This window comes from Dermacentor andersoni, chromosome 8, assembly GCF_023375885.2.
Source record: "Dermacentor andersoni chromosome 8, qqDerAnde1_hic_scaffold, whole genome shotgun sequence".
Classification (NCBI taxonomy): Eukaryota; Metazoa; Arthropoda; class Arachnida; order Ixodida; family Ixodidae; genus Dermacentor; species Dermacentor andersoni.
In genome coordinates this window covers 125,724,393-125,746,530 of record NC_092821.1, presented here as the reverse complement: position 1 = coordinate 125,746,530, position 22,138 = coordinate 125,724,393, and the positions used below count along the sequence as shown (strand labels likewise).

The 22,138-nt window shown below is 47.8% G+C and overlaps 1 protein-coding gene and 1 pseudogene across 2 annotated transcripts in view; both read left to right on the top strand.

The window, feature by feature from the left end:
• The first annotated feature begins 631 nt into the window (after window positions 1–631).
• LOC126526003 (uncharacterized) lies at window positions 632–2,597 on the top strand (annotated as a pseudogene).
• A 2,546-nt stretch (window positions 2,598–5,143) lies between these two features.
• Window positions 5,144–22,138, top strand: part of LOC126526065 (GTP-binding protein Di-Ras2) — a 227,603-nt gene continuing 210,608 nt past the window's right edge. For both annotated transcript variants that reach the window (XM_050174062.3, XM_055067743.2), the window contains exon 1: window positions 5,144–5,590. The gene's annotated coding sequence lies outside the window, so the exon portion shown is untranslated. The remainder of the gene's footprint in view (window positions 5,591–22,138) is intronic.

Sequence of the window (22,138 nt, the reverse complement as noted above, 5' to 3'; positions counted from 1 at the left end):
ATTAACTTTTCCTACCGAATAACAGAAAGGCCCACACTCGGTCAGCATGATAGGGTTTGACGTAATAGTTCCGCGAAAAGCCGCAAGGTGGACAGAAGTAATTAATAAAGGAAAAATGAGACGCAATTGTAGCAATTGCTACAAAGGAAACCCATAGGGGTTCCTCGGAAGAAAAGCCTCGCTATTGAAGAAAAATTCGTCCTGGTCCGGGATTGGAACCCGGGTCCACCGCCTTTCCGGAGCAGCCACTCTACCATCTGAGCTAACCAGGCCGCTAGCAGATTGCAGGGCGAGGTCGGACTTGTAAACAACAGTTTGCGGGTTTCCGCAGAATTATTACATCAAACTCTTGCCTTTGCTTCGAGTTGTTGACAAGGTTGACTTCGCCCTGCAATCTGCTAGCCGCTTGGTTAGCTCAGATGGTAGAGCGGCTGCCCCAGTAAGGCGGTGGTCCTGAGTTCGAGCCCCGGACCAGGGGGAATTTTTCTTCAACTGCGAGGCTTTCTTTTCAACACTGCAACACTGCAGCGTCGACAGCGGCGACAACAAAGCGATACTGGGACTCGATCTGCAGTTTGTATTCGACAAGGTGAAGCACTCGGCGACCTTATGCCAAGTCTCGAAACTCAGCATGGCAGATAGATTATACAATTGCATTGAAGACTTTCTCACGGCCAGAACGGCCGAGCTCCATGCGGGGTACCTCCAACGCAGGAGCAGAAGCTGGGAAGCACAGGCACACCTCCGCGATCGGTCATCTCGCCGACGCTTTGCAACCTGGTGATGATAGGAATGGCCGAAAGGCTCAAGTACATCAAGGAAGTCCGATACACGATATACGCAGACGGCATAACGCTGTGGGTGGAAGGGGGCAGCGATGCTCACATCGAATCAGGCGGCCGTCGACGCGATCGAAGACCAACTCGACGGAACGGGGCTCAGATGCTCGCCGAGCAAGTCGGGGCCTCCTCGTATACCCGCCCGTCAAGCTCCACGAACCCAAGAGCAACCCGAGGGAGTACGAGGCAATCAAAGTCAAGACCAGAGAAGGAAACGCGATCCCAAGAGTCAAGAAGAGCAGAGTGTTGGGAATGACGATCGAGACCCACGGCACAAACGGTGAGACCATCGCCCGGCTCATGGTGAAAGCGGCGAACGCCACGGGACTACTCGAGCGAGTCACGACCAAGAAGAACGGAATGAGGGAAGAGAGCCTGATCAGAATCCTCCACTCGTTCGCCATGTGCGACGCAGCGTACGTGGCGGCCTACCACAAGTGGGAGACGAGCGAGAGAAACAAGATAGGCATGCTCATCCGCAGAGCCTATAAGACGGCACTGGGGCTGTTCGAAACAACGAACACCAACCGCCTCCTGCAGCTGGGGGTGCACAACACGCTAGAGGAGATAGTGGAGGCCTAAAGCGCCGCTCAACTCGAAAGGCTGTCCGACCAAAGCCGGCCGGAAAATCTTGGACAACCTGGGAATTGGATACCAAGGCAGGGTACAGACGTAGCTCCCCGTCCCCGATGAGATTAGGCGCAACATCAGAAGGGACTCGATACCGAGGAACATGCACCCGGTGTATAACAAACGGAGGAAAGCGGCAAAAGCTAAGGCGCTGATAGACCAGCACGCGGCCTACGGATACGTACGCTAAGTGGACGCGGCTGAGTACGTCAAGCTACAGAGCTTCACGACACACATTGTCGACGCGACCGGCACCGTTGGCACGACCGCCAGCACGAGATGCACCAAGGCAGAGCAAGCGGAGGAGGTGGCCATCGCCCTGGCCATCACCGACTGTGACTGCCACATGGTGCTGTGTGACTCGAGGCAGGCGGTGAGAAATTGCGCCAAAGGCTGGATAGCGAAGGAAGCGGTGCGCATACTGCAGACATCCAGGAACGAAGACAGCAGCAAACGATAACTGAGAATCCAATGGTTCCCGGCGCACACGGGCGAGGAGTCGGACCGCAACGCCAGCCACAACGAGACGGCACACGCCGAGGCGCGCGCGCTAACGGAACGCGCCTCGGCCGACTGGCCGCTGTGGTTCAGCACCAAGCACCGAATGACCGAATACTACGGTATAACCAAGGCTTCCCGCCTGGTTCGCAGAACTCTCCCACCCCCTTGCTCGGGGCTGAGTTGAGAGCAAGCTGTTTTATTCACACAGCTTCTCACTCCACAGCCCGTCACTGATGCGCAGTATGTATCCCGAGACGCACCCGACAGACAAGTGCAGAGTCTGCCGAAGGGAGAGGGCCGGCTTCGCTGTGGAAGCCGGCCGTCTCCACATGCTGTGGAATTGCACGAAGCGCCAGGAAGAAGCCATGTGGTGGGAGGATCCCACCGCGACTCGAAGCAGGCACAGGGAGCGACAGTCACAACGAACAACTTAGGGCCGTCCAGCAGGTCATCGAAGTGCTGGTCCGGCTGGGACCCAGCGACCCGGAAGCGGTGAGCGGGCACCCAGGCTCACATAAACGTTTTACCGATACAATCCAATTAACATCGGATAATCAAGATATGTCCCGGGTCCATCCCATCATTCGAGTTCGAGCCTTTCTGGTCGGAATCTCTGGACCGCGCTAACGCAATCTGAAGTGGTTGGCGCGCCAAATTCTGAATTTTCGCCTATCATATAAAATTAAACTGGTAGCTGTGTCTTACGAACTCTAGGTGACGTTGCATCTAAGCCTCTACCTGCAAGCATTTAGCAGAGTACATGACCAACGCGTTCATGGCCACCAGTATCTTCATGGGATAAAAAAAAGTACGTGCTCTTTTAGAAGATCACATTGTTGCCTGTGCATACGTGGTCTTAGCGCACCTAGTTGCCCATAAACCAGTAATCTGTGCTTGCTTTAATTCCTGCTATCTATTCTGCTTCATTGTAGCTTCAGCAATGAGGTGTTCGCACGTTTTTCTAAGCATTAGCGTCGCATAATTTCTTCTACAACATACCTGGTATTTGCATATGCGTTCCGTGTGTAATCAAGAAAAATGTCTTAGTAGAAACTCTCCCATGTTCTCATCCGCATTCACATTTTTTTTATTTGCCCTGAAATTCTCGCCGCCAGAACGTTCCTCTTTAAAGGAACTACTACAGCAGCATTATGTCGCTTATAGAATGCAGTTTCTTCTTGCGGAACACGGCCATAGGCTCTTGTACATTATTATTACACGTGCCCAGTCCAGCTGAAATTCATTGCATTGGGAGCCAGTGGAGGGCGTCGACATCATTATACCTTTCCAAACGTTAGAAGCCTGTCACTTCTAGAGCAAAGGCCACATTTACCGCGTTCTACTCTCGTTCCTTCCCTTCAGGATGTAACTCAATGACCAGCATTGAAATGCTTTGGAAAATGGCAGTCATTACCAGAATAATTTCCCATTAACTGCTTAACATCAGGGAGAGTGGTGCCTTTTTGGTATCCATTCCGCTTTTAGCATGACAATGTAGGCGTTGCCGAAGTATGCGTGTAGAAGGCTGTGACCGAACTCTCATGCGTGGGTCTCGCATACAGCCGCTTTGCAACTGACTGGACTCCACCTTTGTACATTGTATCTCTCTCACTCTCTTCCTCTTTTTCTTGTGAGCAACAGGTGCTGAAGTATTATTAGCTCTTTTTACATTATTTTATCAGAGTGGCCTGCAGAGGTACTTTCTCTTTCTAAACTGTGTTCTTGCTATTTCCTTCGCTGTAATCTATGAGATACGTCATCTTGCTCATTCTTATCTCTTTCCTTCCCTGCTTCCATCTTCCATTACGGTGTTTCTGTCCCCTTCGTTCCTGGACAGCAGGCAGTCGTTGTGGCCCTTCCGGTGGCAGTTGACAGGCTGCTCGCTTGCGTTTAATCTCACCTTTCTATTCCACCTTTCCCGTCCCCGAGTGTAGGGTAGCCAATCAGACGCATTCCTGGTTAACATCCCTGCCTTCTATCTTTCTTTCCTCCTCCTCCCTTTCAAACCTATATTTTGCTTAAGCCGAATACTTTCCAATCTCTTATAGCGGCCGGTTAACACACTTAATCCTTTATGCACACGCGAGTGACCCGGCTCAGCGACAGCAGCCACTTGGGGCTATCGACTGTGTGCATAGATAAGGGACTGCTCGAGAGGACGACTTGTTACGGCGATGACCGCGCGAGCGACTGCGACGCCTCTCTTCCCGATTCTCCCCAGTGTCCCGTGCCGCTAAGGGCGCGCGTGCGCCTACGACTGCCGCGTTGACCGTCGGAAAGCTCGTGCACTCCACGACCGGAACTCTCCCCCACTCTCGATCCTTTTTCCAGCACGCTCGAACGCGCAGGCGCAGAGGAGAGCAGCGACACCGTCCCCTTCCCTATTTCCCTCGCCCTAAGGATGCGAAGGAGTGCGGCGGGGTGCAGTATAGAGGGAAGTGGGCAAGGCACGAACAGGGGAGAATACGCTTCGGTATGGAGAAAGAAGGGCTCGTTGGAAACGGAAGAGAGCTGATGCCGTCCACAAACGCGATTAAGGAATACAAAAGGCATGAGGAATAGGAAGCGGCATTTAAAGGAGTGAGTCGAGGATAAAGGTAGTAAAACCAATAGCTCAAAAAAGGTAGTAGTAAGAAATGCTGGAAGGTTTGAGGACAAGCGTAACGAAGGTTGTGACAAAAAATAGAAATGATTTCGAGGGTAAAACAGCAGAAGGGAAAGCTAGGGACTAGACAAAAGGAAGGGAATTTGTGAAAGAGAATGAGCCAGCCATCTTTGTGGAGTGACACTGAGGGAAAAAGACTTCGAGATGCGGGACTCTTCTTTAGGGAACACCCAAGCGGAGAACTTCTATAGAACAGGCGTATACGGTTGTAAATTGACTAAAGAAAAAATGCAGAAAGCGTCGAAGGAAGAAATGGGGAGAAGTGGAATGCCTTCGCTCGCCCTCAGTTTGGGGAAGCGATGACGACAGCCTAACGGAAGAGAGAGCGCTCCGGGTAGGAGATTCGGAGGAGAGGAGGTCGAGGAGGGGGAAGTGGAGAGAAGAGACCTCCACCAAAGTGGGGGAGGGAGGGAAGTGAGTTGCTGGGAAAGGGAAAGAAAGGAACGGAGAGGAAACGCGCGCCGCCGGCGCGGCCGTCCGTCATCACACAAAGTGCGTGCGGAAGAGCGGGCACACCGCTCCTGTCCCTACCTCGCCTGGCCTGCGTGCTTGTCTGACTCCGGGCGTTCGCTGTCACTGCGCTTTCCCCTGGCGGTGCGGGACGTCATACTAGAAAAAAGACACAGCTTGAGCCTGGGGCTCCGACCACGTGTTTGGTCTTCGCTGCCGACGTCGGGCTCGTGTTGCACTCCTCACCGAGTTCTCTTTCGGCTGTCGATACTCTCTTTTCCATCGGCCGAAAAGGCACCCTCCTTCCGGGAAACATCATCTGCTCTTGCCGGTGAGCGCGTGGTCGCTGTTTTGTCCGTCCCGGAGGACGCCAGTGTCACAGTGAATCGCGGGGACTGAAAGCCCGTGTCTACGGTGTTCCCAGGAGTGGTGTCACGCCGTCGGCGTAGGAGCTTGGAATTGGCGTCAACTGTAGTGGCCCTATAATTCCCATTTCATCGTCGGGGTAAGTCTTTCTTTTTCTCTCTCGGTTTTCTGGAAACATTTAACTTTGCATGGAAAGCTGTGCATCTGAGACAACTTTTTTTCTCCTTCTGTGGCCGACGAGTATCGGTGGTAGATGATGTTGTTATGCTGCGTTGAATTTACTGCGAAGTTCGTCAGATGTATACCATTGCACCATGCCGTCTCAAGATTTCTTGACTAGTGTCAATTTTGAGCTAATAGTAAAAATCTCCCGAAGGGTCATACGGCTTTCTCACATCAGTCTCGACTCAAATATTTCTTTCGGCAGTTTAGGATGGGTTCAGAAATCCAAATTGGTGTTAGCTGGACCTATATTCTGACGCGTTGAAGATGTAGTACACAGAGCAGTAAGTGTGTACTGGTAAGTGCGAATAATTAAATGAAGTAAATTTAGTAAGCATGGCGTGCAATAAATGTATTTAATTTAGTAATTCTCAGCTAGAATTTAAAATAAGACATTTGCCGCTTGTGGGAAGGGGCATCAGAATTCTCCGGTGCGCGCTCTATCGAAAACAGCGCGAACATGTATGAACAGAAAAATGGACAAAATAAGAAAGAAAAATATCATGAGCCACTCCGCTCTGTGAAGGTGCATGACTAGCGAAGCTGTCTAGCACACGACAAAGCGGTGACACAGAATTTGGAACAAAGGCATGGACATATTTATTATCTTGATCGGTGGTGATTGTGACGAAAGTTGCGCAGACGCATTTATTTTTGTACATCCGCATACATTCGTGTTATGCATTTGTTACATATATTCATGTTTTCGTTTCGCGGTATATGTAAGCAGATGACTTGAGACCGAAATCACCACACCGACGGGCAGTGGGCCAGTGCAGTCAGCGTTTTCGCAGAGTAAGGGGAAGTATGGGAACGCTGGCATGACGAGCGGGAACGGAGCCAGCTGTGGAAGAATACGACGACGAGCAACGCTCGGGCAGTGGCACGAGTCATTGCGGATGATGATAGTTTGTGGTCGCACATATTTGTCGACGGAAGCGCAAAATGCATGGAACCCTAGTCATAAACAGCTTCGCTGTAAAACAGGCTGACCAGGGCAACATACAGTGGCACCTATGTGCAGTAATTTGCCACTATGCTAGACATTAGGTAAATCCACGGTCACTGTCATGAAAGCCAAAACTGCCGTACTCTTGAGCATAGCCGTGATGCTAAAAAAAAACACATTTTTACAGAACCCATCTCACGATGAATGTCGACGATAACACCATTAGCATTGGAGCACCGTGGCAGCACACCATACTGACAACTCCGAAACGTGCCTGCAGGCAAGCCGCCCTTCTCCGACGCTTCCCACTGCATACACTGCGCCATCTAGCGGTGCCACCGCGAAGTCCGTGCGTGGCGCAAGTTTAGTTGCGTAGAGAACCGGATAAACATTTAGGTCCTTTTTGGCATTTAGGAGCGACATATGCTCAGTGGAGAATATAACCAGTTACCCAAGTTGTCATCAAAGGGGTTCATTGAAGAGTAGCACATACCCAGTGCTTCAAGTATGCATCAAGGAGGTTCACTGAACCCTGGCACCTAAACAGGGCCACCTACCCAGTGACTGAAGTTGGTCCGACGGCTGGATTCGCGTCCTGTTCCTTCAGGCCAACAGCCTGATGCGCTGCCCGCAAGAACATGAAGTATCCAGTGACCCAAGTTGGCTGCAAAACTGTTAGGGACACAGATAGATAGACAGGCAGGCAGACAGATGGATCGATGAATCGACATACAGACAGGCATCGACTCATACCTTAGAAAGTGCGTCAAGCACCCTAAGAATTGTGATCCCTATAAAAACACGTAAGGGCTTTTTTTATGCCGAAAAGAAAATTTTGTAGTCAAAGAAAAATTTGCAGTGTGCCCTCATCGAACATGTGTCCATTGCCTGACCAGCACCGCCGTGCTGCTAATCGAGAACAGTTTTTGTAAGATTATAACGACGAGGCTGACAATTGTTCCTGTCATAGCTGAATTAGTCATCAACCTGAGGTACTGAAACATTGGTTCACCTAATGACTTCTCCTGAAATCCCTCGAATGAATTCCTCTGCCTTGCGCCTTCGCGTTTGATTAGTCCAGTCCAGTCCAGTCCAGTCGTGTGATTAGTCGCAGACTCCGTGTGTAGTTATACTTGTCGCAGCGGAGAAACTAATAAGCGAAATTGCATTTAATGCATGCGGCCTTCACTGTAGGTGACTCGAAAGGACCGAAATGTAAGCGTCGTTATCAGCGGTATAAGTTCACAAAAATCATTAAATATTGTCGTTACTTTTAGTATGCGAATATTGTTTTTTTCCCTGCCAATATTTTCGTATAGGACGTCTCATGCTGTTACGGGCTAGGTGGAAGTGATCGACGCAAAGCCGTCTGAAAGAGACGTGCTTTTAAAATATGCTACGAATGACTGCGCGGCAACTAAAAGTCCGGCGGAGTATAAGTGACTAAAGTATTTATATGCGAATAGTGGCTGGCAGTGCAGTAGTGCTCGCATAGCCACGCATAAAAGTAATAAATTATGTGATCTAACGTCCGGAAGCAACACCACACGAGGAGGATATATGTAGATGACAGTGCTTGAGTGTTTTGTGTGCGCACGGTCGCAAGGAGATTCTTCTCCAAGTACAGTTGCTCTAGTATTATAACAGCTATCGTCTTTATAATTTTATGCGGTTGCATATTCTACAGTACTCTTGCATAATGCCGACAACCCCGTGTGCATATTCTGTTTCCCGCAGGCATAGTGAAGGGTAGACGTGCGGGCGAGTCACAGGACGCGGGGCTACTGAGCGAACGAGCCCAGCGAAGGATGAAAGCGAACGCAGAGCGCAGCGGGAGATGAAAAAAAAAGAGAGAGAGAGCGAGAATCAACGTGGAGGAGGAGGGCATGGCGGAAGCGTGATAAGCGTAGTGCTGCGCACGACGGGCTTTGAGCGCGCGTACAAAAAACGGAGTTCCCAGTAATGGTTCAAAACCTTTGATGCCGGGAATTATTTGTGTTTGTGTGTTTTCTAAAAAAAATATAGCTAGGACATTAGGCAAAATAAGGACAAGAGCTTGGTGGCGCAACCCACCACCCCGTTCCAAAGAGAACGCTCATAGCATCCACCCATCCATCGTCTGTATGGAAACAAAGCACTGCATGATCGGTAGTCTGCCTGCGTCGGCTGCTGTGAATTGCGTCCACGCGTCATCCACGCGCTGCCTCTCGCGATCTCCCGATTAGCGTGGCACTCGTACCACACTTCGCTCCGTTTGCAATGTGCCGCACGAGACAGACAGTCCGCGCCAGCCAACATGTCACGAAATGAAAACACGTACGCAGCTGTGCTCAAATTTCGCATTATGGAGTATCGTAATCGTCGGTGAACTCATTTTTTTTTACCCTTCTCTCCGTAATCCTACCGCTGAGAGTACGAATAAATTATTACACACGATATAAGAGACGCTGTAGCGGGAGATTCTGGAATGATTTCGACCATATATTTGTAGTTACCATGCGCCTACAATCTACGAACATGAGTAATCTCACATTGTGCTCCAACCGTAGTGCGGCAGCCATGGCCAGGAGTCGAACCTACGTTCTCGTGCTCAGCAGCGGAACGCCATAGACGCCGAGTCACCTCGGCGGGTGTGGAACATTCAAATAAAATGTCATCCACCGGTTGCAGACAGTGACGTCACGTAGGTCAAGGTTTGCTGTAGGCAAGCTACCGTTGCCTGCGCGCTAGCGACGTGAAAGTTTTATTGTTTGCAAACATGAACCTTGCCTGTAGATGCAAGCAGAAACAAGAAAAGAGAGGAAACTACGGAATGTTTCTTCAAAGAGGAATCCTTCAGTGCGTGCAAACGAGATGACTACAATGCAGGGCATCGAATTTTGAACGTTTACATACGGAATTCATGCTTTTGTCCTGTCGTTTCTTATGCGCAGTGCGAAACACGTACCCCAGGCGCTGATCTCACCTTCGCGTGACTCACCGTTGGGTTCGATATATCACTGCAGTGCAGGCATTCCGACGCCATAAAACTTCAAGGAAGGATTATCAGAGGGCGCTCTACGACTTATTAATTCAACAACCTGCAGTCATGCACGTACATTACTTCACTGTGGGCATTCTGCAGCTGCTAGGAGGGAATATTGAAAAAAATAAAGCAATCATTAAACGAACTTAGTGCGACGTGCGTCTAGAAAAAAAGATGTTCTCATAAGACTGCATCACACATAATAACATCTAAACCAAGTTCATTGGATACAAACAAAGAAAACAAATGCCGTTTGGTTTACCTCTCTACAAGAACACACAAGTCATAACATATCCCTCTTCCTTGGAGTGGAAAGGAAAGATATTGTACAAGGTCGATTCGCATGGTCGTGAAGGCGAGGCTGAAACACGGTTCCAAACCAATGAGCCGCTACATTATTTTCGTGCGACTGAACAACGACTACACCTCGCAGCACAAAACACTAGCTGAATAAAATTATGCGTCCAATGTGTCACAAATGGAAACATTTGAAAAAGTACAATGTCATTAGACTAAGAAAATGTGAATTCACAGGCTGCTTTTTTTTTCATCTACGAATAAATATGAGCACTAAACTGTGCAAGCTCTCTGAAGTTTCCTCGATGCGATGCCTGTTGAGAAACGCCGAGATTGTATTACCGTAGTTAACGCTGCAATGTCGTCAAAACTCCCTTATGCGTACCCATAAAAGGTAATGCTAATATGCATAGTATAACATTATCAGATTTTATCAGTGACTTTATTCTTTAACTGCCTTTTCACTAAATATAACGTCTTAGCTATGTCTTCAGTATTAGAAAAAGGCTACAGGTGGCACGCGCGCTTTGTTAGTGAAGATTAAAGTGTGGTTTTTGAGAATTATTTCGATCTAATGTTGATTTTATCTCGACACCGAAATAACAGATGTGTATTGGTACTAAGGACATATGCATATGGTGTTTAGTTCAAAATCAGGGCAAGCCCATTGCTATGAATTCATGGAAAACCCTCAAGGCTCACCAGTGTAATGCGTGCCTTTGTAGAATGAGGCCTATGAATACAAATGGGTGTATTCCAGTAGCATTGGGACGAGGTGTTGTGGCGAAAATTGTCACTTGCTTACGCTTCACTTGTACTATTGTGTCATAGGCCAAGCGATATACATTGTCTATGGTAGAGTGTTTGCATAATTTTGAGGAAGATCCTATTTCATAGGAACCTATCTTGAAACAGCTAAGATGTGTTTACCTAAGCGATAAACAAAGTTCGCAAATTGAACATTCTGCGAGTTCTTATATTTAAAAAGAACTGGAAACCAGGTAATCTTTCTCTATTTTTTTGCGAAGTTTTATTAAGCTATGCCTGTCAAAGCAACCCATAAACAAGGCATGCTATGAAACAAAATATCTTCTGTAATGAATTCTTACAAATCTGTCTTTTTGGCTTATCTTCATTCCGAAGAAGAGAAAAAGCTGCGTCTACCACAGGACCCCAAAAGTCAGAACAGACAACATGGGCTATGGTCGCTACTGCTCAGCCATTCCTTTCTTTATACAAGAGTACTTTGTTGCCTGGTAGTTCACAGTTTATGTAAATGTGTATTTGGTCAATTTTTATGTTTCCCCGGCCTTTTCTATGCCTATGACTATTCCGGCGAACAACTGTAATTTCTTTGTTGTTTCTTTCCGTCTGCCTTTGCTACTGTGGCCAGCACTGTTTCTTACCTTTTATTTATTTATTTATTTATTTATTTATTTATTTATTTATTTGCAACATGCAGATGCTTAGACCAAGCAGTCCAACGTTAAACTTGCACGTCATACTCCAGGACTTTGTACATATCTGCACGCTCATAAAACGATGTAAAGGTGGTCCTCGCAGAACTTGACTCGCTGCGGGAATGAAAACACGTCCGACATAATATCTTCGAGGACCGAGCTGTACGTGCATCGGATGCGGAGTTGCCGCTTCGACGTTCGCGATCGAAACCACACTTCTACGGCAATTGGCATGCGAGGAAAGCGAGATGCGTTTCACGGTGGACGCACTTCTCTCTCTTTCTCTGTTCCCTTTACTATGTCATCTCCTTCTATATTTATCTCTTACCTGCTTTTTTTTTATATTCCTCTCTGTAATATTATATCTGTGTGTCTCTTACCCCTCTATATCTATCTTTCCCTCTACCCAGTCCTTCTTTTTTCTTGTTCGCTTTTTCTCGATTTCCTTCTATTTAGAAATCTCGTCTGTCTTTCTCTATCTATCCAACTATCTCTACTTCCTGCCAAAATACGATTGAGCGAAAATATGTTAGGCGTAACGATAAGAGACAGCAAGACAGCGGTGTGGATCGCAGAGCAAACAAGGGTAGCCGCTGTTCTAGGTGAAATTAAGAGAAAAAAAAAATGCAGGTGTCCAGGCTGTGTAACGCATAGGACAGATAATCGGTAGATCATTACTGTTTCGGAATGTGTGCCAAGAAAAGACAAGCGCTGTGGAGGACGGCAGAAAATTAGGGGAAGTGATGAAATAGGGAAATTTGTAGGTGCAACTTGGAATCAGCTAACGTAAGACAGGGTTAATTGTAGATCACTGGGATAATTCTTCGTGCAGTGGACGTAAAAGCAGCAGCTGATGATGATGACTTTCTCCCCTCGCTTTGGCTTTCCTTCTTTGCCTCTATTCATCTCTCCTCGCTGTAGCTTTTATATATCTCTCTCTGCATCTTCTCTCTCTCCCACCCCAAAAGCTGATTTGTGTGTCCCGCAGCGTACGGAATACAACCCACTCCTGCCGTCTATCAGAGACAGCTGCCGCGGCTGTAACCGGGCCCATGGCTGGGCACGCCCTCGGAAAAGCTGTTTCCTGAACAGCCCGGGCCATCGCGCGTGCAGATATAGGCGGCCCGAGGGCGGAAGTGCGAACCTATCTCGCTTCCTGAGTTTCACTGACGCCGATGACAGAGCGTGTATATGTGTCCCGGGCTTGGCGATCGTATATGGGGCGGTCGGCTGGTTGCCCCTGGCTACCGTTATGTGGTCGGTCTTAACGGAGGGCGCCGCCAACAAAAGGTCACGACAGTGCTCGCCATTCTTGCAGCTTTCGGCAGTGCGGCGCTCCTTGAGGCAAAGGACAAAGTGCGCAAACAAGCGCTCTGCGTAAAAGCGAGCGTCCACTCGGCGTGGCAAGCGATCGTTTTGCTGCGCGTCTTGTTTGCCCCCTTCCCAGATGGTACGTGCGCTCGGCTCGCCGACGGCACCACCCAAATATTATTGGGGCCATCGAGAAGATTAATACGGCAAGCAGTATTAGCGAAATACGCTTTCGAGGTAATTAAAGGGACATCCGAGAGGTGAATTACCTTAATTGGGTCAAATTTAAGAAATCGTGTCCAAATCCGCCCCATTAGGCTGGCGCACAGGCGCTGTTCTTTCAATGGGGAGTTCGGGACAGGGAAGCTTGATCTTCACTTTCTCAGCAACCAATCAATCTTTACTCACCTAGTGAATGAAACTAGACCTCCGAAAGAATACTTTACTGGTTTATATTGATTTGGTGACGTTCTTTGTGCCCCTTTATGAGATGCTTGTAACGGAAATTAGTGCAAAAGAATAGGCGCACCAGTGCAAACTAGTGCAAAAGAATAGTTAGTAGGGCACGAAGAACAAGCACTAAATTTTCAGCATTTGTTCTTCGTAACCTCCTACGTGATTGTGTAGAACGGTGTTTAGTTCTCCAACTTCTAGTTTGTCGGAGCTGCCGTGCAGTCATGGGGCTTCCTCGACCACTGGCAGCGTGTTGCAGCTCATACTGAACGCAACTGCAGCACGTGACTCCTACCGTTACAAGCAAATTCCATGTTCATCGCTTGGTCATGAACGGCGCTGGCTAAAATTTCCAACGCCACCAGTCTTGTGGTCAGACACACCTCCGAAAAGTGGGTGGGAGGATGTGGGTTCGGCTTCCACCTGTGGCGAATTGCCTTTTCCTTCACTTTCACCTCCCTTTACCCTAATATTTTTACAATTCAATTAAATTCAACAAATCCATTTCCCTATGCCTTCTCTTCCTTCGTCCTCTGTAACTTCGTACCGTTATGACGAGGCCAACAGGTGTTCCTGAACCTTCGTTAGCTCGTGCTTTCAGAAATTTCGATGCGGAACCTGAGGACATCCCCTGAACACAGCAACAGCTGCCGCTTCAAATCATCCTCTCAGACGCAGCTGACACGGAAAGCAGCTTCTTTATCTTTCCTGCTCAGGCTGCCTCTTGTTGACGTATTTTTGGTTCGTAGCTTTCTGGTCCCTTAGACAGAGTCAATTTTGGTCTCTCTTCGGCAAAAGCGCGGGAAGCGATTTCGGCGGTCATTACGTTCGAAACTTTAGCAGCGGCCCCGATCCTGGCGGTAACTATCACTTAAGCTCGTTCCTCGCTAAGGCCCAACTGGCGCGAAGGGCCAAGAACAGTGCTAGACGCCGTGCCCTGCTATCTCGTCGGCGATGCAATAGCGACAACTCGATCGCCGGACTGCGTCCTCAGCCCCCGCAGCTGTCGTAGAAGAGCACGATGCGAGCGTGACGATTCCGAATTCTCGCTGTAAATATCGGAAGCTTGTACGGTGCTACTTCCCGCACTGAATGGGCTCTCAATACCGTGTCGCATGCATTGATTCGAATCGCCAGTGAGCCACTTCTGAGTAGCTGCATCTATATACGTGAACTCTCTCTGTAAACTTTCCACATGTGCGCGACCCAGGTAGGAGTAGATAGACTGATTGATTGAGATTGATAATAGTTACCTGAAAGTCTGGCTCTTCTACCAATGCTTCCTGAAAAATCACGAATCGATGAGGATTCGGGCGCAGGGTTTAAGAAAATAAAGTTTAACTTGTCTCTCTCTTTCTCCGCCAGTGAAAGAGAACAGCGCAGTTCCGGATGCCTGTGGAGAGCGGCGTGATCCGTCACTTTCCAGCCCTGCGACGGCGACGCCTTCCATTTATGCTTCATGCTTAGAAGGACAGAATTTGGCTAAGTTTCCAGAATATAAAGAAAGAAAGAAAATAATACTAAGGAACGATAAGAAATAACTCTAAGGGAAAGCGTGAGCACAAGATCGTTGATATACAACCAAAATTTATTACACCAGAACCGGCTATAGTGGAACCATGGTGACAGTAAACGTAGCCCTCCATTTCGAATGAATGCCTAGGTTCTGTATAAAAAAAAAAAGAAAGACGAGAATTCGCAAAGCTTGCGAAGAATGCATTGGGGGCTGTGTTTTGCCCCCGCATAGGTTTTATGCTCCCATACAAAAGAAATTTATTATTATTGTTGTTGTTGTTGTTATTTGTTTTGAAAACATATATACACAAGGTGGGAAAGGGAAAGTGAGGAGCAGGGGAGGTATTGCGTAAGAGTCCACCTAGTGGACATGTCCCTTTAGTCTGCTGCTGAAGTGCTTATTGGCTGTGGTGCCTCGCCGCTGTGGACGCGCAGCCCAGCCCAGCCAATCAGCACTTCAACAACAGACGAAATGGACATGTCCACTAGGTGGACTCTTGCGCAATACCTCCCCACGCTGGCAACTGCCACCGGAAGGGGCACAACACCTGCCTACTCTTCACAAAGGAGGAGACAGAAACATAGAAATGGAAGATAGGTAGAATGGGAGGAAAGAAGAAATCCAAAATGACAAATATTAAAGTATAATATAGAACACACAGCACAAGTTGCACACAGCAGGGCGGGTCACGGCAGGTCACGCTACTACGGTATGTTAACACAGTGTCTCAGGTATTGTCATTTGAAAAATAGAAATAGGCTACAATTGTAAGCCTAACTTAGTCTCTTTTAGGAAAGTAAGAAGAGCGCCGTGCACCTTATCGCGTCGAGACGCACAATTGACCACTGGGGTACAAACATTTGTCGAGTGTCGTACACTGCAGGCCAAGGGGATCATAGTCCCTCCCTATAGCGACGTGCGCTGCTCAGTGAAAGCGGTACACTCCAATATCAGGCGCTGAAGTGTCTCGCAGCAACCGAAATACGTACACGATGGACTGGCCACACGTCCTTGTCGAGATAAACGTTCGAACACGTTCACACAGCCCACCCTTAGTTTGAGTTACATTTGTGAGGCGCTGGTCTTGATGCTCCTTAACTAGGTGGCGACGAATCAGCAGAAGGGCGTCTTCAAGCTCGCACAAAATTTCAGGGCCGACACAGTCGTTATGAGTGCAAGTGGAAGCCAGGCGGCCAGCGTGTTCATTTCCGGCGATCCCTGCTTGTGAAGGTATTCATTGGTCAACGAGAAACACCCAAGTTATCCAATTTCGTTGGCAGAGTCAGTAATGCTACGCACAACTGGACATTAAATTTGACTGCGTCGTAACCTGCTAAGGGCAGCGCAGGAGTCCGTAAATATGACAATCTTCGATACGGTTAACACCCCTTGCTCGTATTTCAATGCAGCATTAATGGCTACTAGCTCCGCAGTTGTTGACGAGGCTGGATGGGGTACATGAAATGTATGCCGTACTTGAGTGGAAGGGCAGAGAAAAGCTGCACAGGCGCCTTGATCATAGCTGTGTACAGATGCATCTATGAATACTTGGAGATAATCTGAAGATGTTTGGAACATGTACGACTGAGTCAATTGGAATATTGCCTAAATAGGCATACGATACTTTTTGTCTATGTCAGGGATTGTGAGATAAAGAGGGAATACGTGTTTGCTTGGCAGTTACGCCTCCGCCTCCAAAGAAAAAAAAAATAAAGCTCATTAGAATTCGTGCACACATTTAAAATTTGCGTGTGATTCTTGGTAAGACGTTGTCTGCTCGCCTGCCATTCGTATTCTCGATAGGCCGCTAGGCATACTTGTTTTAAAGCATTTCTGGACTAATTGCGTTTGCAGTGACCGACCAAAAGTTTAGGGTACACGGGATATGCAAAAAGAAAAAAACTAGTCACGTATTCACGAAAATCTATTACGTTTGAATTGTTCGTAAGAGAAACTTCGAGCCGATCACATCGCTCGACATAATATTCGAGCAAGCGGTCGGAGAACGGCGATGACCCCTTACGAAAGAGGAGCATAGTGAACACAAACTCACGAATTTCTCACGAAGCATTGGGCCATAGCCTCGCCTTCAAAAGTCTCAGTCTAGTATTTCTTGAGACATACACAGGGATCCAGCAAACGAGAAACATCACGCCTTAACAGGGCAGATGGTCACACTTGTCACAAAATGGTGTCCCGTGATCATTTGTGCCAAGTGCACCGGTGGTTGTGGCCTGTATTAACGACGCAGCTCTTTCGTAAAAGCGTTTGTTTACTTGTTCGCTTTAGGCTGCCGGCTGATCATGGTTGCGTTCAGCGTAATGACAAGATTACTATGACCATTGAGCTTCTTTGGCCGTGTTAGAGTACAGTCCAGTCGCAGAAAGGAGATCGAAAAGAGCAAGTCTGTGGCAAATTGCAGGCCGCAACCATGACCTTTGGCGCAACGAACCCGTAGCAAGCCTCATTGGCTCGCCATGTCCATTGCTTTGTCTAAATAGGTAGTGTTCAAAACACGGTGTTAAAAAATGGCGGACTTTACATGTTCCGAAGTACTGCGTTTCCGGCGCCAAACATGATGGCCTTCTAGAATGGCTCTGGTTACTCCGGTCGAGCTGTCCCCTGGAGATAGAACTCGGACAGCACCCATTAGACAACGATGAGTACGTCTAAAGAGAGAGAGCGAGAGAGAGAGAGAGAGAGAGAGAGAGAGAGAGAGAGAGAGAGAGAGAGAGAGAGTGGTCCCGAGTCAAGAGTTTCCTAGAAAAATTACCCAAAGGAGCGCTGGTGCATCGATCGTCGAGCTGCCACGTAAAGGATGGACAGTAAATGGATTTTTATTATATTTGTGCTTGTATCTTCGGTCGTTCTTTTGACGCAATTCACTATACGTTCTATCTTCCGGAATCACCAAGCGTTCATAGCTTTAGATACAGAGCAAGGCAGTGTTTTCTTTTTCGCACATACATAATCATTGGAAATCGCTGCCTTTATAACGTAATATTTAGCTAAAAATGATCAACTTGCAAAGTCACAAAGCTGTTTGAAGGCAATAGGGTGAATTTTAGGCAAATCCATGTACTACCCACTAATCCCGTGCTGAGTCAGCCGCCATTCTAGCCACCCCCGTCAACGCTAGACGCTAGCGCGAGGACTTCCCTCATATATATATATATATATATATATATATATATATATATATATTACAACGGAGCTGTATATGGCTGGGGTACCAACTAATTTTCGTGTCAGGACACAAGAACTATCATCATCAATGGCTCGTACCCCCATAAGCATTCATAGCCCCCGTAGGAGGAGGAATAAACATTTATTTTTTAAAACAGTATCCCGGGGTAAGCCCCGGTTCTACTCTTGGTGGGAGGTCTCGTCCTTCCAGGAACTCTCTGGCCTTCGCTGCCTTCTTGGCCTCGGCGACGAGGCGTCGTTGTTGTTCCAGGTGTTCGGAGACGAGCTTGGCCTCCCGCGTTTCTATGAGGTCTTCGCTTTCTTGTCTGGCGTTACAACAGTCTCTCGGTGAAGGCAATGCGCCTTTCTTTAGATGCCACGGACATTCGAGAATCAGGTGTGCTAAGGTGTCCGGTACGCCGCACATTGCGCAGTGGTATTTGTAGCGTTGGGTATAGTCTATGCATGAGGATTCCGTGGATATAAGTATTAATTTGCAGTCCTCCGAGTGTAGTGCTTTCTTCTTTGTTGAGCTTTGAATGAGGTGGTGGGTACACCCCTCGTTCCAGCCTGTGATGTTGAAGGATCCCTGAGTAGGTGATGGGTACGGTCTCTGCCTCCGCTGACGCAGACCGGGCGTCTCGAGAGTAGGAATGGTTGGCCCGGTAGGTGTCGCCTCTGGCCGCGGCGTGGGCCGCTTCGTTCTCCTCCAGCCCCTCGTGCCCAGGAACCCAGGTCACGCAGGTGTAGGGGATCGGAGTACTGCGGTGCTTCAATATCTTCAGTGTTTCTGTCGACACGCGACCCTTAGCGTAGTTCCTGACAGCTGCTTCAGAATCGGAGAAGATGACAGCTGCGTCCATGCACGTGGTAGTTGCTAGGGCGATCGCCGTCTCTTCTGCAGTCTCGGGGTTTTGTCCACGGACTGTGGCAGACGCTAGCTCTCTGCCCTGAGAATCTACGACGCTCAGGGCGTAAGCGTTTCTTTGCGGATATTTGGCTGCGTCGGTGTACCTGGCGTCCGAATCTTGCCGGTGTCTTCGCCGTAGAGCAAGCAAGAAAAATTGCAATGGCTCATAGCCCCGCAAGGCAGAGGCTACAAGCACTCAGCAAAGGGAAGCGAACAGTGCTTACATTCATTTGAATCACGCATACAACATGCAGAACAGCCCATTGAAAACTGTCATCAATGGCTCGTAGCCCCGTAAGGTTTATGGCTTCTCACTTTGCGTGGGTTAGCTGCGATGACACTGCCCCCTGTGGTCTTTGTCGGTGATTTCAATGTGGTTGAATTGGGACCGAAAAGGGAGGGGCTTACCCTCTTTGTGTTGCAGACATATCGCTTGTGATTCCACACCGATCCGTCCCAACCGTCCACCCAGCAGTGTACGTGCATCGATTTGACATTCTCAAAGAATGTGTCCACAGTTGCGAGTATGCCGATGAGTGTATATCATAGCGGCCCCAAAATCATTGTGATTTCCTTACTAAGTGACAATGAGTGATGCAATAGTCTTTAACACAAGTTTTCTTACCACAAAGTTTACAGCTCTGCTGATCATCCAACTTCGCATGGCGGTATGGCCTTGATATTTAGTGGAAGCTCCATGGTTCCTAAAAAAAGGGGGGTCAATGAAGTGTCGACGCTAAAGACAAGGGTCGACGTACATGGTAGTTCATACGATTTGATGATTAAATGTTTATTACATCTCTCTTCTCTGTCTTGTCTTCTTGTTAATTATTCACTCATTTAATATCTTATCCATATCGTATTTCACGCGCAATTATGTCGACCTTGTCTTCTTAAGCGTTGACACTTGGTTGACCTTTTTTTTTCTGGAAGTCTTTAAAGATAGCCAGATTCAGATACGCCAAGCCTGTCTTACCCCGGTAAATGAGTCCTCGTCTTCAAAAAGAAAAAAAGAAGAAACAAAACAAAGAAAAAAGACAAAGGTGTTGGCTGCCCGACTTTCAAACATACTGGGATGAATCCGCCTTGCCGGCCTCCAACATGCAGATCTGAGAAACAACTTTGCATTTTTCTGCCCTGCTGCCCGCATGGGAGATGAAGACTGCAGCAAATGATGACATGCTGTCACGTAATGCGTGTTCCGACTAGGAAGATTATAATTTGTTTCGTCGTGTGAACACGCTACAACAGAGGCTTATAAGACAAACCAAATCCCTAATTCACTTAATAGCCTGAGGGTGATGTGGTTTCAGCGGCACTGAATCTTCAATACGTCGTGGTTCAGTGCGTGCGAATTGCATCTACATACTTAAGCATGGTTTCAGTTACAAATTTGCGGAATAATGTTATAGATTATGGGTACAGCCACGTGGAGCGCTGTCTCGGACAATAATGGTTATGTCACTAGATCATACTTAGTTTCACATGTATTCTAGAAGAGTTGATTGTTGGGCTAGTTGGTTTTCTATAATTGAAGATGTAACTTAGCGCGACAAAAATCACAGAGACAGATTTACAAACATTCTGGGATCAATCCGCCCTTTTCGGCCTCCAGATGTGAGACACAACCTGGAATTTTTCTCCCCTGCTGCCGGCATGCGAGATAATCTCTCTGTCTTTGTCTTTGTCCACCTTTCTTGTATCGGTGATTTGTATCGCGCTAAGTTATTACTTCAATTAGTTTCACATATTTGGCGTTACGCTTTAGTTTCACAATATTGTGTTATGGCCTTTCCTTGTTGTTCGTGATTTTATGCGCAACCAGGCGCAAGGCTCGCCGCACGTCTTAGCACGTTTGGGGCCCGACATTCCGCTGTACGATGTCAGAGTGCAGCACTGGAAGCAAACGCCGTACGTTTCAATTACACGCGACGTGGAGCTCGATTTATCCTGCTCATCAAAAACACTCGAAAAGCTTGCGGCGCGACCCAAGAGCACGTATACGTACGTATGATATATAGGTCAGTCCTGGCGGAGGAGATTTCCGGCACGGCCACGCATGAATAAATAGTCGTTGCATTAAAGCGACCCGCCGAGTAAGCGGCCCCTACACGATTACGCCTGGCGCGGCCACGGTGGTGCTCACCTACTGATTACGCTCCTGCCCCAGGCAGATAAGGGGAGCTACGGAACTGTGACGCTCCATCATCCTTTCCCCTTCACCTGTTGTACTGCGGGAGTTACTTTCCAAACACAAAGAAAACAGCAACTGTGACGTTGACGACAGCTCTTTGCCGCGCTATACTATGTGTTTGCTGCGACGAAGGTGCAAGCTTAAACTTTCTGCGAAGAGCCCACGAGCGTGATGCGACATTTATTTACATTTTTATTCGATTATTTGTTTTTTTGTGTTCTTTTTTTCACAGATTGATTGATTGAGTCGGTTCAACTTAGCTACGCACTATTGACGACGCAAGAGAGCGTAACCTATTCCAGTCATGGTGCCTAATTCGTTTAAACAACAACAACGACAACAACAACAACAACAACAACAACCATGAGGATGACGACAGTGACAACAACATCAACGGTAGTAACAAGAACGTGGACCGGAGCGCAACGTTGCGGAAGCTAAACAAGAACGAAGTAAAACTGAAAGTGAGACCGTAGTGTTTGTTCAGGAGACATGTCGACAGGTCGGCTCTGTATACGTTCAACTCCAGCCTGACACTCGGCTTGTATAGGGAAGAGTCTAGAAGTTCCGGCAAGTTTGCTGGGAGGAAACCAGGTTCTGCTGTCGTTCAACAACTACAGGGATGTTGGGATGACAGGTACAGTTCTTCAGTAGTTGAACGACAGAGATGTTTTAAGCCCACTTTTTGGTTTCTGCGCAGTTGAACAGATTTATCCAGCTCAGTGAGTCTTGTGTGTTTGGTGCATTCCAATTGCGCGCTCTTGCATTTGTATTCGCATCCTTAAAATTCGGTTATGAAGGTGTTAGTAAAAGTAATGAATTAAAAGAGCGTAAAAAGTAGGTGGGGGAAAGACAGAGGATAGCTTAGAGCTCCTGTGCTGTCTTCCGCATCGTCCTCGTCTCACTCTTCTGCATTATCTCAAGTTATTAGTTATAATGAATCAACTCGCCCAACATAAAAATATCCATGAACGCACTGTAATAAGACAACTGAGTAATCGCGCGCCGTCTTGTAAGCTCAGTGGTTGACCCCTCCGAGCCGCAGTCTTCCCAGCAGGAAATTAATAAGGCTTGGCTAAACGGAAAATGTAGATTTAGTGTCTAGGCAACCTGCAACTGGAAGATATCGCTGCACGGGTGCTTTTCGCTTACATGATTGACTGA